Source organism: Haemaphysalis longicornis, unplaced genomic scaffold (assembly GCF_048455015.1).
Source record: "Haemaphysalis longicornis isolate Haplotype H1 unplaced genomic scaffold, Haemaphysalis longicornis Haplotype H1 scaffold_1, whole genome shotgun sequence".
NCBI lineage: Eukaryota > Metazoa > Arthropoda > Arachnida > Ixodida > Ixodidae > Haemaphysalis > Haemaphysalis longicornis.
Genome location: NW_027526203.1, coordinates 167,666,562 through 167,681,635, shown reverse-complemented (window position 1 = coordinate 167,681,635; position 15,074 = coordinate 167,666,562).

Genomic DNA, 15,074 nt, shown 5'->3' with positions numbered 1-15,074 from the left:
CGCGCGCAACGTTATCTGTTTTCGTCGTGCGAGAGTCGAAAACGGACACTCCAGCGCACGGTCGAGAAACGCGTATACGATCATGGGACTTAACAATCATGGACTTGACAGGGTGTTTTTGAATCGTGAGAATTTTGAATCACGGGACTTGACAAGGCAACGGCAACCGACAATGTATTACTGCCGGATGGCGTGAGAGAGAGAGAAACACTTTATTAAAATCGGGCCATGTTAGGCGGGGCGGGTGGCCAGAAGCCGCAGCTGCTCAGCGAACTTGGCTGCTCCGTCCGTCAGGGCTTGTTGCATCGTCAGGTCAGAGCAGCCCAGCGCCGCCTCCCATAGCTCCGGGGTGGTGAGGGGGGGTAGGGGGTCGTCGAGACAGGCCCACATGTGGTGCTTCCCGGTGGCCTTCGCGCCGCATGGTGTGCAGTTGGTTTAACATGATCAGGGGAAGACAGCGCAATTGGCACACGGACAAGAAGGAAGACGACTGGACACACGAGCGCTCGTGTGTGTCCAGCCGTCTTCCTTCTTGTCCGTGTGCCAATTGCACTTTCTTCCCCTGAGCTCTACCGGATAGCACAAAAAAAAGTCCCACCCTCTGGCCCCGACTCCACCGCCAAGTACAGCGATGGTCGGCCGAGTACGGACACAGGTTTCAATTCATCGACTCGATACAAGCGCAGAAAAAAACTATGAAGGGTTCATCAGTGCAACTTAGTTAAGCAAGAAATTAATCGCTTTGTTTTATCTTTTTCCTTGTGATCGCTGAGACACGTGTTGGAAAAAGACGATGAAGCAGACGACCCCTCTTCGTCGCCTATAGGCGACCAACAGGGGGCATTAGCCGTGTAGGCTCTTATTATCTTCATTATCCTTAGTGTGTTTCACAAACAAGCTGCAGAGACGGTATGATTCGCGGAGCCTGCCTCCATTATTTCTTCAACGCGCAAGCGCGCGGTGAAAACAACAAGCACGTAATGCAAAAGCGCTTTGCTGCAAGGCCAACTTTATTGTGGATGCTCGGCAGACAAATGCTGTAATGCTTATTTATCAAAACGTTCCCCCAAAAAAAAAATTCTATCAAATTTGCTGCCAAGATAACTATATCATTATGACAAATATAATTTATTTTCACAGTAAGGTAGTTCACAGTAAACTTTCAAAGGTTATGGAATTCCCGTCTGCTGTCAGTACATGGGCTTCTACACAGTCATCCACACCTCTTTACTGACCCTACCTGTCCAGCCTGCGGGGCACTCGACACTCACTACCGTTCCCTCTCCGAATGCCCCGCCGACCCGTACCCCCCCGTTCCCTCCCCTCACCACTGGGAGCAGATGTTGCGTGACCCGGGGGAGTCAGGCCAAGTCCTGACCACCTCCCGGGCCCTGGCGGTCGCGGCGGCCCTGTGGGCCTCCTCCACCCCCAATACCTGATCCCGATGGACGAAAAAACGTATTCCTTCCCTCCTTCCTTCCTTCTACAGAAGGGAAGCGGACAGCCCCATGTATGTTTGTCTGCCAAAATAAGACTCTAGTTCTTCAAAGCTTCGTTAGGTTATCACAAACCTATAGCCACTACCATTACCAAATGGCGAGAAAAATAAATATGTGTAGGTGCTCTGACGACGTGTTTGACGTGTATTTTACGCAGATTCCGTGGTGATCCACCTTCACCGAGTGGAATGGATCCTTTGTTTTTTGAGGGGGTGGGGGGGGGGGGGAGAAGTCGCAAACATCTTACCATCTGCAAATCTTGCGTAACCTTTTATAGCCAGAATATACTCGCAGATACAGTATCTTGACATATTTTTCGCGGACTGTCGAGAGCACGCGACGGAGCTGTACCTTTTATTTTTAAAGACCTTCTGAAGAGAGCCACGCCGCACGTCTACTTGGAGGACGTCATATTCCCTAACGTACACTGTGTAGAAGAGATACTCGGGAAAAAAGTCTAGTATCCCAGATTCACTGCATAAAGTGCGCAGCAAGTCACGTCGTTTACCGCCCCCAAGCGTGTTTATACGGCGTCCATGTTGCTTCGTTGCTAGAGCTAATTCAGAGAGATTTCGCGGCGTCCGGCCGCACCGCGGTGGCAAAACGATCGGCCGGAAGAAGCGGTGGAAGAAGTGCAAAGTAGCGCAGTGGAAAAGAGAAGTGGCTTCGCAAAAATGTGGCGTCAGGGCCCCTCCTGGGTATTAAAGCGAAGCTTGACTTGCCTCTCGCCTAGTCTTTCATGGTGCTGTTGCTGCTGCTGTTCCCCCGGCCGTATGCGCCGCTAGCGGCAGGCACTACTCCTCGCTCACCGCTTTGGTGGCGAGAAGGAACATCTTTGGTTTCTCACAAAACCTCCAAATGGCACACTGGTCTCCGCATTCATTCATTCATTCATTCATTCATTCATTCATTCATTCATTCATTCATTCATTCATTCATTCATTCATTCAATCCGCCGTCACAAATGCACCTGTAAAGCACGGGAACACGCGCCAGAATAATTGCTCAAAAACGTTCCCGCAGGGTCCAGGACATCCAGGCCCGATAGAAGTGCCACGCAAAACAGGAAAGTCTTCGTTAACAGCGAAAAGTGGCGCAGACCGCGAATGTGCGCTGGGTATGCTGTCTCGAATACGTGGCTCAGGTCAGCAACGCGAGGTGGCAGTGAAAGACGACGAGCGTCGTGAGAACTACGCCCAGGAGCGACGAGCGAACAAACATGCCGCACGGACTTTCGTCCCAACCCAGTTTTGCCATGAAGCCCCTGCAATCATTTCAAATGGTGCTACTTGAACTATACGTTGTGCAGTGTCGAATGCTGACATTCATGCCCATGTGAACATCACTGAAAGCTTCGCTATACATCCATTCTCACATATGAAGTGAGATTCCCCAATCTCTGTTTCCTCTTCGAGTGTTCGCGTGGCGGCATTGCAATCCAGCAGTTGCGACTATAGTCGCGAGCATAAACGGCCGCGTCGGTCGCTGCGCCTGCTGCGCGACACGGAAAATAAAACCGGGTTAGATTGGGGAGATTCTCGCGCTAACCGCCAGGTGGCGAGCGCGAAGAAGGTGTTGGGAGTAAGGCCACGTTATTAGTATAGTGCCTAGAATATACTGGTATATTCTAGGCACTATATTATTAGTGAGGTCGTATTATAAATCAGTGAACAGTAGCAGTTCTTTCACCTCCTCGCTAATTTCCCGAAAGATGGGTGCTTCTAACATTTCAGTAAAAGCAAGAGCTGCTTCGAACAAGCACGAGTGACCTCTGTACAAGAAAGACCATCAGGAGCTCCTTTGTGTACCGTATTTACCCGATTCTAACGCGCACCCGATTTTCCTGGCAAAAAAAAACCGAAAAAACTTGCACCTCCGATTGTAACTAGCACGGGACTTTGTGACCCAGACAAACGAATGCGAGAGAAACGGGCGATTTATTTCCCGAAGTAATCTCACTCATCTCACTCCTGGTCGCTGTCCGCTGACCACAACATCTCAGCCTCGGTGCCCTCAAGCGCGTTCGCGATGCCACACTTCTGAACGAACGTTCAACCATGGTCTATGGGATCGTGGCCCACACCTCGCACGCCCATCCCGAGAGCTTCTCCAGAGGTGCACGCTTCAGCCGACCGCTCGTTTTGAACGCGTGGGAGCCGCAGCTGCCATTGCTGTTATCAAGCGCGCAAGTGAAACGATTTGACGATTTGTGCGAACGCCGATAGAAAGGCCTAGGCGCCTAGGCTTGCTGCGTCCGAAAAATCTTTGCTAAAAGCTTTGTAGCCAACTTGAGATGGCGATGGCGATGGGTCTGACGAAATTTCCGCTGTTTCGGCAGTTTTGGTTTTGTATCCGATTCTAACGCGCATGCGGTTTTTCGGCCTATTTTTTCGGAAAAAAAGTGCGCGTTAGAATCGGGTAAATACGGTATGTATAATATTTCGGTTACAGTTTTAAAATGCAGAGGGCTGGTAGCCTGGTCTGTATCGGGGTGAAAGGATGCGCTAGCCACATTATGTGGTGTGGCGGGCAGTGTCGACGAGCTATACTGGCCTGCTCGTTGCTTACTGTGAGATTACATATTCGCTGCAAACAAGCCTATTCTGCGCACTTTGGCTCCGGAGCAAGACATTTCTGAGTACGTTCATTCCCATGTGCCCCCAAAAATACTTGTACAGTGTTTCCCACCTTGCATGCACAACCCTCAAGTTTTTGAAAGCAGCGTAACATTGAAGGCGGCGTTCTAAAACAAGTCTGGTCAATACTTGTGGCTGAGCTCGGTATAATTTAGCCATGCTAAGCCTAATCATTACCTTTCGCTGCGATTAGATATGTTGGTGTATTAGGGTTCGGGTAGGGATTCGTTTAGCAATAGCCGGCGACTTCGAACGTGCGATTCGGACCAACGGTCCATGAAAGGCCTCAAGGGATTGTGACGTAACGTAGCGATCGAACTCCCTCCTTGTTTTTGTTCTGGTCGTCACATCGAACCTTAGACCGAAATAAAAACGCGCAGGCAAAAGCGGCACAGGGCTCTCCCGCCGAGAAAGGCCGGTGGCCCGGCGGTGGCGGAAGGGTTGCGATGGCGTGAGATTACGCGAGATGCGCGCCCAGACGGAAAGCAAAGGGTAAAATGCGGTGGATCCGCTGGAGTGCGTGCGTGGGGCTTGTTATCGGGCGCGGATTCCCGCCTTGCGTCAGGCGGCGGCCGGTGGTCGCATCTTTCGGTGCGGCGTTGCACGTCGCGGATTAGCGTCTGTCGGGCCACGTTACTCGCGGCTAGCGAGCTCGTTCGCGAAGTAGCAACTGCTGTGGAACTCTCGTCCGGGCGCGTAATGTCAGAGCGAGCCGGTGCGTCCGCGCGCAGGGAGCTGGATAATGACGCTCTTCGTGTTTCGTTTAGTGGCTCGACGGCAGCCCGAGGGGTTTAGCTTGCAGATAATTCGGGTGCAACGCTAACGTGGTCTGATTAGGGGCCGTCCCGCATTCGTGATGAAACCCTAACGACACCTTTTCTGTTTGTTAATTTCTTGTTTTTACCCTTTTTTTTGTTGTTTTCTTCTGCCTTGGCATCTCTAAGGTCGTGTCTGGCATGATTCTCGCCAGGTTGATGCGTTAATTATTCCCTGCTCATGCCGCTGGTGACTTTGCTGATAACGAGAGAGCAGGGCCGCTTTTACTGACCTGTTTTTCGAGAAAACGACAGCGCCAATTTTCTATTCGTCCCCCCCCCCACCCCCCGCCCTCCACTTTCGCAAATGTGCAACCACCAAAATCTTTAGCTATGTTTCACGCGAGAACTTACTTTTACGTACGCCGATCTCTTATGACGCAGCAAATTGCAAAATTGTCCCTGCCGAATGCATACGCACTGTGAGCACGCTGACAGAATTGTCTGCTAAGCTGTAGTGTATTACACGTCATTTTAGCCGCTAAAGCAACGATGTCGTGCATGTATAGAATCACGTGTCACTGACGTCACGCTGCTTCTATACTTAATATGGAAATAAACTAGGACCTTTTTGCTTGCCTGCCGCCTAGACTGCAGACGCCTCCTCTATTTCACCGATCACACAATGATAGCGGCGGGCGCCGTTACGACAGGTATTTACCGTGCTGTCTTTATAAGAGTAAATAAAAATAAAAGTGGTATTTTTTGTATTCACGTATGAACAATGCGGCTTTGTGTGTAACCTGGAGGTCGTAGTGATAGTAGTAGTAGTAGTAGTAGTAGTAGTAGTAGTAGTAGTAGTAGTAGTAGTAGTAGTAAAATGTTTTATTGAGCCGTTTGTAGTAAGAGTGGTTCCCTACTCAAGTAATGTATCAGACGAGCGAGCAGGCTTCGCTCCGGAGGTCAGTAGCTGGACGGCCAGATATCTGCTGGTCCCCACCTTCTGCCACAGAGTGCGGAGGTGAATGGGAGAGGGGGAGGGTTAGGGGCAGGATGTCGAACCGGAATTTTTTCGGTTCGGTTCGGGTTCGGGTTCAAGCCTTTCGGTTCGGTTCGGGTTCAGTTCCGTTTGAACCCGTTTGAACCCGTTTGAACCGGTTCAGACGGGTTCAAACGGGTTCGAAGAAAAAAAAAGCAGGCGTGTTTTTTTCTGTTAATTTTTTGTGCTCGTTTTTCGTTTCCTTATCAAGTCGGCATAACAACAAAGTCATAATGAAGGTTTCTTTGTCCAAATATTTTGTCTTCGCCAAACTAAGGCGACCCTGCAACACTTTTTTCCACTTTTTTCTAAATCTTCAGCGCTTGCAGAAAGTAGTCAACCAACACATTAGATTATGGGGTCGCAATGTGCCTCAGCCAAAAATTACTGTTCTCTCCTCGTCAAATAACATAGAAACTTGCTCAAAATATTTTTCCCTCCTTCCCGGTCTTCGCGTTCTTCGACCGCTGAATGACGTCATTACAACGGTGTAGCGGCTGTTTGCCGGCTTTCCTTAAGTTGCAGAATAGAACGCATTTGATAGCCACCAAAAAAAGCCACAAAAGCGAAGCATAAACGGAAGGTGTATCCGCAGCGACGAGCAAATCACGCACTGTTGCTGTGTGCTGGCAATAGCTATAGTTTTCGCAGTGCTTCCAGATGCGAAGAAGAGTGAAAGCGTTTATCGAAAGTGTTAATTTATTTATTTATTTATTTATTTATTTATTTATTTATTTATTTATTTATTTATTGTTGGGTTTAAGGCGCGCCATAGTGGAGGGCTCCTGATTAATTTTGACCACCTGGGGATCTTTACGTGCGACGCAATTTCGGACACACGGACGTTTTTACTTTTCGCTTCGATCAGAAAAGCGGCCGCCGCGGCCGGGAATCTAAACCGCGTCTGTGTGCTCAGCAGCGCAACGCCTTAGCCACTGAGCCACCGCGGCGAGTTTAACTAAAGCGGCGGCCGGGAATCTAAACCGCGTCTGTGTGCTCAGCAGCGCAACGCCTTAGCCACTGAGCCACCGCGGCGAGTTTATCTAAAGTGTTGAAGAGCTCCTTTAACTGTACCTGCAAAATGTTTTCTATGGTAGTGTGACGAGTATGTGGCACCGACTGTCAAGCGTGGCAGGTGGCATTTAGAGAAATTTCCTTCTGATCATCTTTTATCTGCTAACAGAGCTGTTAGAAAGAAAGAATGGCTATAAAGACTCATTGGACGGCGGCTATAGGACGGTATTGTATAGGGAACCACCGGAGATAGGAACTTGCTAATGGCCCTTCAGCGACTGATGACAGCGATTGGGCTCTAGGGCAGATGATAGCCAAGTGAAGTCACAAGCAGCAGTAATGATCACTCGTAGAGAGAGAGAGAGAGAGAGAGAGAGAGAGAGAGAGAGAGAGAGAGAGAAAGAGAAAATGAAGTTTAATTCAATCGAGGCAAAGTTTCAGAGAGGCGTCCTCACTCGAGGGGGCGGAATCGACAGCCGTTTCCATCAAGAGCAACTGATCTTCCAGGCCGGAGCTGGCCATGGCTGTCTCCCAATTCTCTATGGAAACGTGGAGGTTGGATGGATCTACGGCACACTTGCCGCAGCCGCCTACTATGTGTATGAGGTTCCCAGGCTCTCCTCAGAAGCAACAAAATGGAGAGAGTTGTGTCCCGTCAAAGAGGTGAAGTCTGGTGTTGTGTGGGAAGGTGTATGCCCACAGGGTGCGGAATAATGTTTCCTGGTTAATCGGTAGCGATTTGTGCAGGGAGGAATACGTTCTATGGAAGAGGCCATAGTGCTGAGTAACTTCCTGGTCTGTGACTGCAGGATGCATGTACTCGGGCCGGGCTTCATCAGCGCTGGCTAAGCGAGTCAAATCTCGACCCACGAGGTTGGTGATCTTGTTTGCCGGGGATCCCATACAATCGTTTGCCCATACAATCGTGACTGGTCTCATTGGTGGTCTCTGATTGATCATCGGAAGTGTTGTAACATGGAATCGACCGTTGGCAAAGTTGGGCCATGCCTGCTAAGAGTCTGTTATGATAGTTTTGGCGCCGCTTTGGCTAAGCGCACGTGCTATCGCCGCTTCCTCAGCTTAGAGGGGGCTGTGTTCGGGGGTTGAGATGCTACACCTGTGGGAGGCTGCAGAACGGTAACACAAAGAGAAGGTATTGAAGAATGCTATCGGGCGGCTCTTGCATCAAGCCAGTTGACCGTCCCTCCCTTTTTTTCTTGCAGTTTAGTTTCTTTCCAACTGTCTCCCCTCATATATACACAAGTTTTGAAAACCCTTTGATGAATATACAATATGCATTAGGCAATTAGTTATTAACTTTAGTCCGAGATGTCAATTTTAATATAGCAACAACATAATAGCGCAATATGGGCATAAAGAAAGAACTTTTATAGCATTCAGGCGGTCGTCACATAACTTTGCGGCTACTTTGTGCGTGACAAAATTTCCTGATTGGTCGAGAAAAAGAACGCTGCAAAATTTCCAAATGCCAAGGACCCCAAAGATATTATGTTTGGTCCGACCGTCGAATCTGCCTTAACTGACCCGCTAATTCCTTTAATCCAAATTAATCAACACACCAGTCCCACTAATTCACATTAGCTCATTCACTCACCTAACTAATTCACCCCAGTCTACCCGCTAACCCGCACTAATCGACTTCAATCCATCCGCCTCTTAAGTTTAAGGTTGAGCAGATTCAAGATAACATGAAAATGCTATCAAATATACTTTAAAAGTGGAAATTAGGATTCCCCATTTTTTAAAATCTCATTTTCTCTTAGAGCAGTAACTAAAGGACACAACGGCACTGTATACAAGAAAAAGTTACGTTGATTTTGAGAAGTGCGAGTGTTTGTGTCTTAGTGATGTTTTTATATAACTGCCCATTCAAACTATAATAAGTGGAAGATATGGATCTATTGTTGATGGTGTCCCTGAAGGCCTTCACAAGCGGACAGGGATGCATGCGAATGAACAACACATGGAAAACTTTACACGATTTTAAACACTATGTAGAGAAACCATAAAGAATATTCAATGATATGTTGCCTCGTAATATGCGTTATAACATAAGTTATTCTAAACGTAAAAGATAATTGGGAGAGATGGGCAGTACCTAACGCAAACTGATGGTATATACGGACAACTTTACATTAAATTGAGGGCAATAATTAGAAGAGAACATGATGGGCCTTGGGAACTGCAGACTACGCAAAATATTTCATTGTTCTGTCTGGGGAGTGGCAAAATATCTTCAGACGCAAGGTAGGGTACCGAAATGGAAAACTAGAAATCACATTTTTGAGGCCCCGTTACCGGTTCGGAACGGTTCCTTCGATTCGTTCCGGTTCGGGTTCAGTTCCAAAATGGCGGAAAAAATACGGTTCCGGTTCAGTTCCGGTTCCGGGCAAAAATCCGGGTTCGGTTCCGGTTTTCGGTTCGGTTCCGGTTCCGGTTCGACACCCTGGTTAGGGGTGTGTTTCGAACTCTATTCTGATATGAGGTAGAGTATCGGGTAGAGAACAGAGCTTGCATTTGGCAGGAGAGGAAGTGGAGAACATACGATTGAGGTGGACTGGGTGACACAGGTATTGGTTTGTAGACTGCGGAGTAGCACTTCTTCATTGGAGAATCAGGGGTGAGCGTAGGGAAGTGTTATCTCTCAGAGCGGTAATAGGGAGCAATGTTTAAGAAACTGACTATGGGGTTGAGCGATGCGTTCTCTTGGGAAGCTTGGAAGTATGGGGTGCGGGCTTTCTGATGAGCAAAGTTGTTGCCCGTCCTTGAGGAGTGAGCAGAAGTTCAAATATGGTTGGTTTTCTTGCAGGTTTGATGTTGCGAGAGTAGCTTCAGAGTAGGGGATTCCACCCTCCCACCTAAGAAGCTTCTGCAGGCAGCTTGGGAGTCTGCGATAATGAGTACGGCTAAGGCAATAGCTAGCTCCTGTGCAATCCGTGTTGATGTGATCTCAGTTAATGCACGAGGGGCGAGACTGGACATTGAGGTAGCTGTAGCCACTTTGTGATGAAAGTTGGAGTAGGTACTAGCGCCTCTAAAGGGCAAGTCTGTACGCTTGCTGTTAATATGTGTGAGGGCTGCAGGTGAGAATAGAGCCTGCCACTCGGGTGATATTCAAATAAGGCACCCATTGTGGTGTTTAGTTCTGGCTAAGTTGTTGTACTGGCGGGTCGTGAGTGAAAGGGGTGAAAAAAAATAGTGCAACCAGAAGGTTTGCTTGTTTTTGCTAAAGCGCTACCATACGCACTGGGTATTTCCCCTGGCGTTCTGCATGCTTTCTGGTGAGAAAAAATTCTGCCACTCATAAGAAATAAAATCTTGGTTCTTCAATTTGTACTCACATTAGGTTATCGCTAAGATGATGTCAGATCCCAGTAGAAGCCGCATGTGAAAACCACATATATTATCGACCCGGTTCCCTGGATAACAAACATGTTTTGGGCAGCGTACTTATACGCCTGGAGCGCTGCCTGTAGGGGCACCACTGAAATCCCTCTAGCGGCCCGTTACGAAAGCAGTCGCGGGAGTCTCCGGCCCACTCACCACTGTCGCCGCCTCTTTTGCGACGCGTTCACGACTGAGATTTACCGTTTTTATGCGTTGTAAATACATATTTAATTGCAGCAACCGTGTTCGCAAATATGGTGTATTCACGAGAGTGCAAATGTTTCTGACGTGATCTTAGTGCGGTTCATTTGGTCCGTATAATAAGCGCCAGGCGTGTCACAGGCCGGCGTCGCGAAACCGGCATATAATGCATGGCGCTGATTGTAATTCCACTGCCCGGAAATTTACTAACAGAATAGTACCTCCGTAAGCAGCGTGTCTTCAGATGGTCATGCTTACATAACCTAGCAGAGTACTCATACCTGATCGCGCGCCAGTTACGCTTCATACCTCAGAATTGATCGGTGTACCATTGACAAGTCAGTGTGGCATAAATTTCACGAACATTACACAAAATAAGGGCGATGGATAAGGCAAAATTCTACGTGGGCATCAGCACACGACAAAAAATTTAATGTTGTGTCGCCTTGTCGTGAGGTGAGCGCTCCCAATCGATCATCTGCTACATACATCTTTCGCGAGCAGCGCGGAGACGGGCTTTGGAGTAATTCGCGTGCGCGACTAAACACTTCTTCGAAACATCGTCATACGACACAGGGAGCCTGCAGAATCTAGCACAAACTGAAATATGAGGGCCTTATCAGATACCACGCTCTGCCAACGACACCTTTTACAGCTTGTGAACTTACTGTCAAAAAATGCGTACGCCGAGTGATCAGCTGTTCGGGGAAGTCGAAAAGTCGGAAAACAAAGGAAAGTGAACGCGCAGCTTGTGCGTGTTATTACTAAAACGTTCGTTGCTTGATTTCGCTCCGCATTTGTACACAACGATAGTTAAGCACCCCCCCCCCCCGCCCCCCATGTCTTGTGAAATAACAGTGCATTTCGCATCTAATTGGTCCGGTGAATTCTAGCTCGCTTAAGTTTCGACAAACCACTCTAGCATTTCCGAAGCTGCACTGGGTTTTTCTTATTTCCGTACGTGCTGTCCTGTTTCTTCCGGGCTTGCAGACCATTTAGTTTTCCGTGGTTTCCTTAACTTACCTTGGTCCTTGCTATAAGGCGTGAGTGGGCACATATTTAACGAACCACAGCCTTGGAATATACTTAACATTTTCATGTGGCTTATATTCCCATAAAAAGCACAAGTTATTGTCAGATATTGGTTAATCACATTCTCGAAAAGTACTTTTCTATGACGTATATATATATTCGATACAAAGCCACATTCGTTGTCCGCGCTGGGAAACGAAACCAACATCTTACTGCGCCAGTATCAGGTCTCAACAGGCGACAGTAGAATTCACTTGTTGCTGAAGTATTCGGAGGTGACAATGGCTATATGCTGCTTCCGTCGCCGACGCCGGTAAGAGCGGCCTAGAACCGCGTAGAACTGCGTCCCAGGATAGCTCTTGTTGGCGTTCGAGAACTCTACCAAGACGCAGCTGTTTTTTGAAGTGCCATAAATGTAATATTTGCTCACAGACGTCACCATAACAAGTTGTGTCGGGCGCGGAAAGGTAAAAAGGAGCGAAAGAGAACCAAAACACCGCATGAGCCCCTATAAGCCACGCAGCGCTTCTCCCGTAAGCGCCGCGGAGAAGCGGCGGCTGGAGGCGCAGCGATCGCGAAGCTCGAGGCGTATAGGTTGTATTCACTGGCGTTCCATGCTTGCGGGCACCCATGAGCATGCGCCACCATGCTGTTGCCCAAGCATCTGTGTTGCTAAGGCGACGCCGCACTGGTAACGTCGGGCTGCACGAGATGGCAGTACTAGTCCGTGATCGCGCCCGATAAAGCACAGCACATGACAACAGCGAGCTTTTCGATGCTCCAAACTGTGCCCCACCGAACGCGAAGTAGTACTTCGACGCCAAATGCTGTTACTAGCAGCACCCTACGACCTACTTATCGCCAGACACTATTGACATTGTCGCACGACAAGGTAGAGAGGTAAGAAGCTTCCGAGCCTACGTATGACTGCAACTGCGTCGTGATGGACCAAGTCGCGTGCGTATGCAAGTGAAAGCCGATTACCACTCGAGTTCTGTCACCTGTTCAAGGACAACAACACAAATATTGTTGCCGAAATTTTGCCGCCCGGAAGCCAAACTTAAGGGATTTGTTTCAAAGGTCGCTTGCGATTCGCCAGCGCTTGTGCCGGCTGGGAAGTGCGAGCACGGCACGGCTCGGGAGACGGCCTGGCGTGCACTAGCTGCTACGCTACCATCGTATCGAAATCGGCGTACGCGTGAAACATTTGTTCAAAACCATTATTTGTTTTTTGTACTCAACCACGCATTAGAAGGCACTTGTGACAACCGGGGTAGCAGGCAACTGCAGCGTATACGCCTCTTGCGCGCCGTGTATCTTGCGTTCGCAAGCGCGGTTTCATTCTCCGGGGATGCGACGTGCTCGAGGGCAAGTACAGCGCTACCACTTTATGTGAGCGGGATTAATAATTTATCTGTTGGCGCCACTTCCCAGAATCTGGTTGCAACGCGGCAGACGAATTCACGCCTGTGCTTTTTCTGCGAGATGCTGGCGAAAAGCGCATGGGAGGGCACAGTGGGCACTGTCATGGCGGTTTTTAGTGTTGCCAAGCGAAGAAATTGCCAGCTAAACCTTACAGTGAATATCATCTATAGCACAGCAACGATCGAAATCATGGGTGAGCCTATTTTGTGCAAATATTCAGGCTTTCATTGAGCTTTCAAAAGGTTTTCAAAAGGCTGGCGTCCGGTGTCCGCAACAGCGAAACGGCTTCTAGACCCACGTCCTCGAAGCGTTCCATAGCGCCAGGCGTCCCATAGCACGCGCTTAAACTAGCCAGTAGAAAAGGTGGGCCCCAATACATGGTGTCAAAAACGAGCAGTGGTGCAACTCGTAGGAGGTCGATCGTAGCCATTCGAAAGCGTAAGGCGGAAGCAGATCGCGAAGCAAATCGTCTCAAGCAGAGGAAAGACGAAGCCCCTCCAGAACGTAGGGCGTAAGCAAAGCATCTCAGGCGTTCAGTTGGACATTAGAGAGTTTTAGCTGACCGTTTTAGCTGACCGTTCGGCGGCCCGCTCAGCGCAACCGGAGCCAATGCCATTCGCGGCCTAGCACGCCACGCATGCGCAATGGCACCCCTGCTTGCTATCGGAGCGGAGCGGACCGTGAAAAACGGTCAGCTAAAACTTGCTATTGACGCTTTCGCATTCAGAACCATTAAGAAGTGCTTGCGTGTCCTCGGATTTTTTTTTTTTTTGCCGAATAGAAAACGTCTTTTTGTTCCAAGATATTATTGAACGGTTACTAGTTGGTGCATGCGGTTTTGCAATGTGAGCGAGTTATTTAACTCACTGTTTCACGAGTGATTTCTTCTGAGATTTCGTGGGGCCGTTGATCACACAGGGCCCCCGAGTCGCAATGGCGGCCTCGGGACGAAGTTCATTGGTAGGGTCCCCGAGTGCGGCCATATTATTGTTCAGGACGCACTACAGTCAAACCCGATTATAACGAACCCGAATAGAGCGAATTATGCTATATATCGAACAAAGAAAGATCAGTTACGAAAATACATGCGAAACATATTCCTTATAACGAAGCTCACATCTGATATATCGAAATCGGCGCGCCTAGAATTGCCGCCAAAATGCATAGTCTCGGAGCGGCGATTGAGATGTTGACTGGCCGCGATGGAGATGTTGAGCCTCCCATGAGGCGACGTGACTCCCGGCACTTTCCGTAACTGTTTCCGACGCGCCTGATTCACGATTAAACCCTCCAAGTCAGCGAGTCCGGACCAAGTTGGAAGCATCGATGAAGAGAAGAGCGCGCCAACGTTCCTGATGTTGTGCTGAAAGGAGTGCCGAGGATTGCGTGAGTGTCGACGACGACGTTGCCTTCAATGTGAGCCTCTCGGACACCGACACCATCACCGATGTCATGGCTGCTGACGCTGCTGGAGGCACCGAAGAGGCGGAGGATGTCGCGAGTGGAAGCCGTCCGATTAATGAAGCGCTTTCGGCAGTCAATGTGATCCACCAATATTGCTTCTATATTGAAGGACACGGACTGTAACTGGTGAAAATGACGTCTCATGTAGAGAATGCTGTGCTAGTTGACGCCGCCAAAACGAAAGTGAAAACAAGAATCACCGCTTTTTGGGAAAGTAGGTAGCTACAGCGGAAAGTAGCCTTATTGCTTGCAATAAATAGATAGTTTGGTGTATGGTAATGACATACTTTATTGTGTTCATTTCTGCATGCGGGGATGGCAGGAGGACGGGGGGGGGGTGGTGAGGGGGTCCCGCGTATTGCGAACTCGTAACTAAAAACTCGTTATAGGCGGGTTCGGCTATTTCGAACTATTTGGATATATCGTGGCGCATATTGCAGTTCGCTATAACCGGGTTTGACTGTATTTGCCTAGCGCACACGAAGGCCTGAACTGACTGCGCACCTCTAGTGCAGTCCTAAGCGCGATCGTAGCTTACCGAGCTTTAGAGAGTCAAGAATGCCCATGCACATAATATACGGCTGTCCGCGGACGGAAAGCC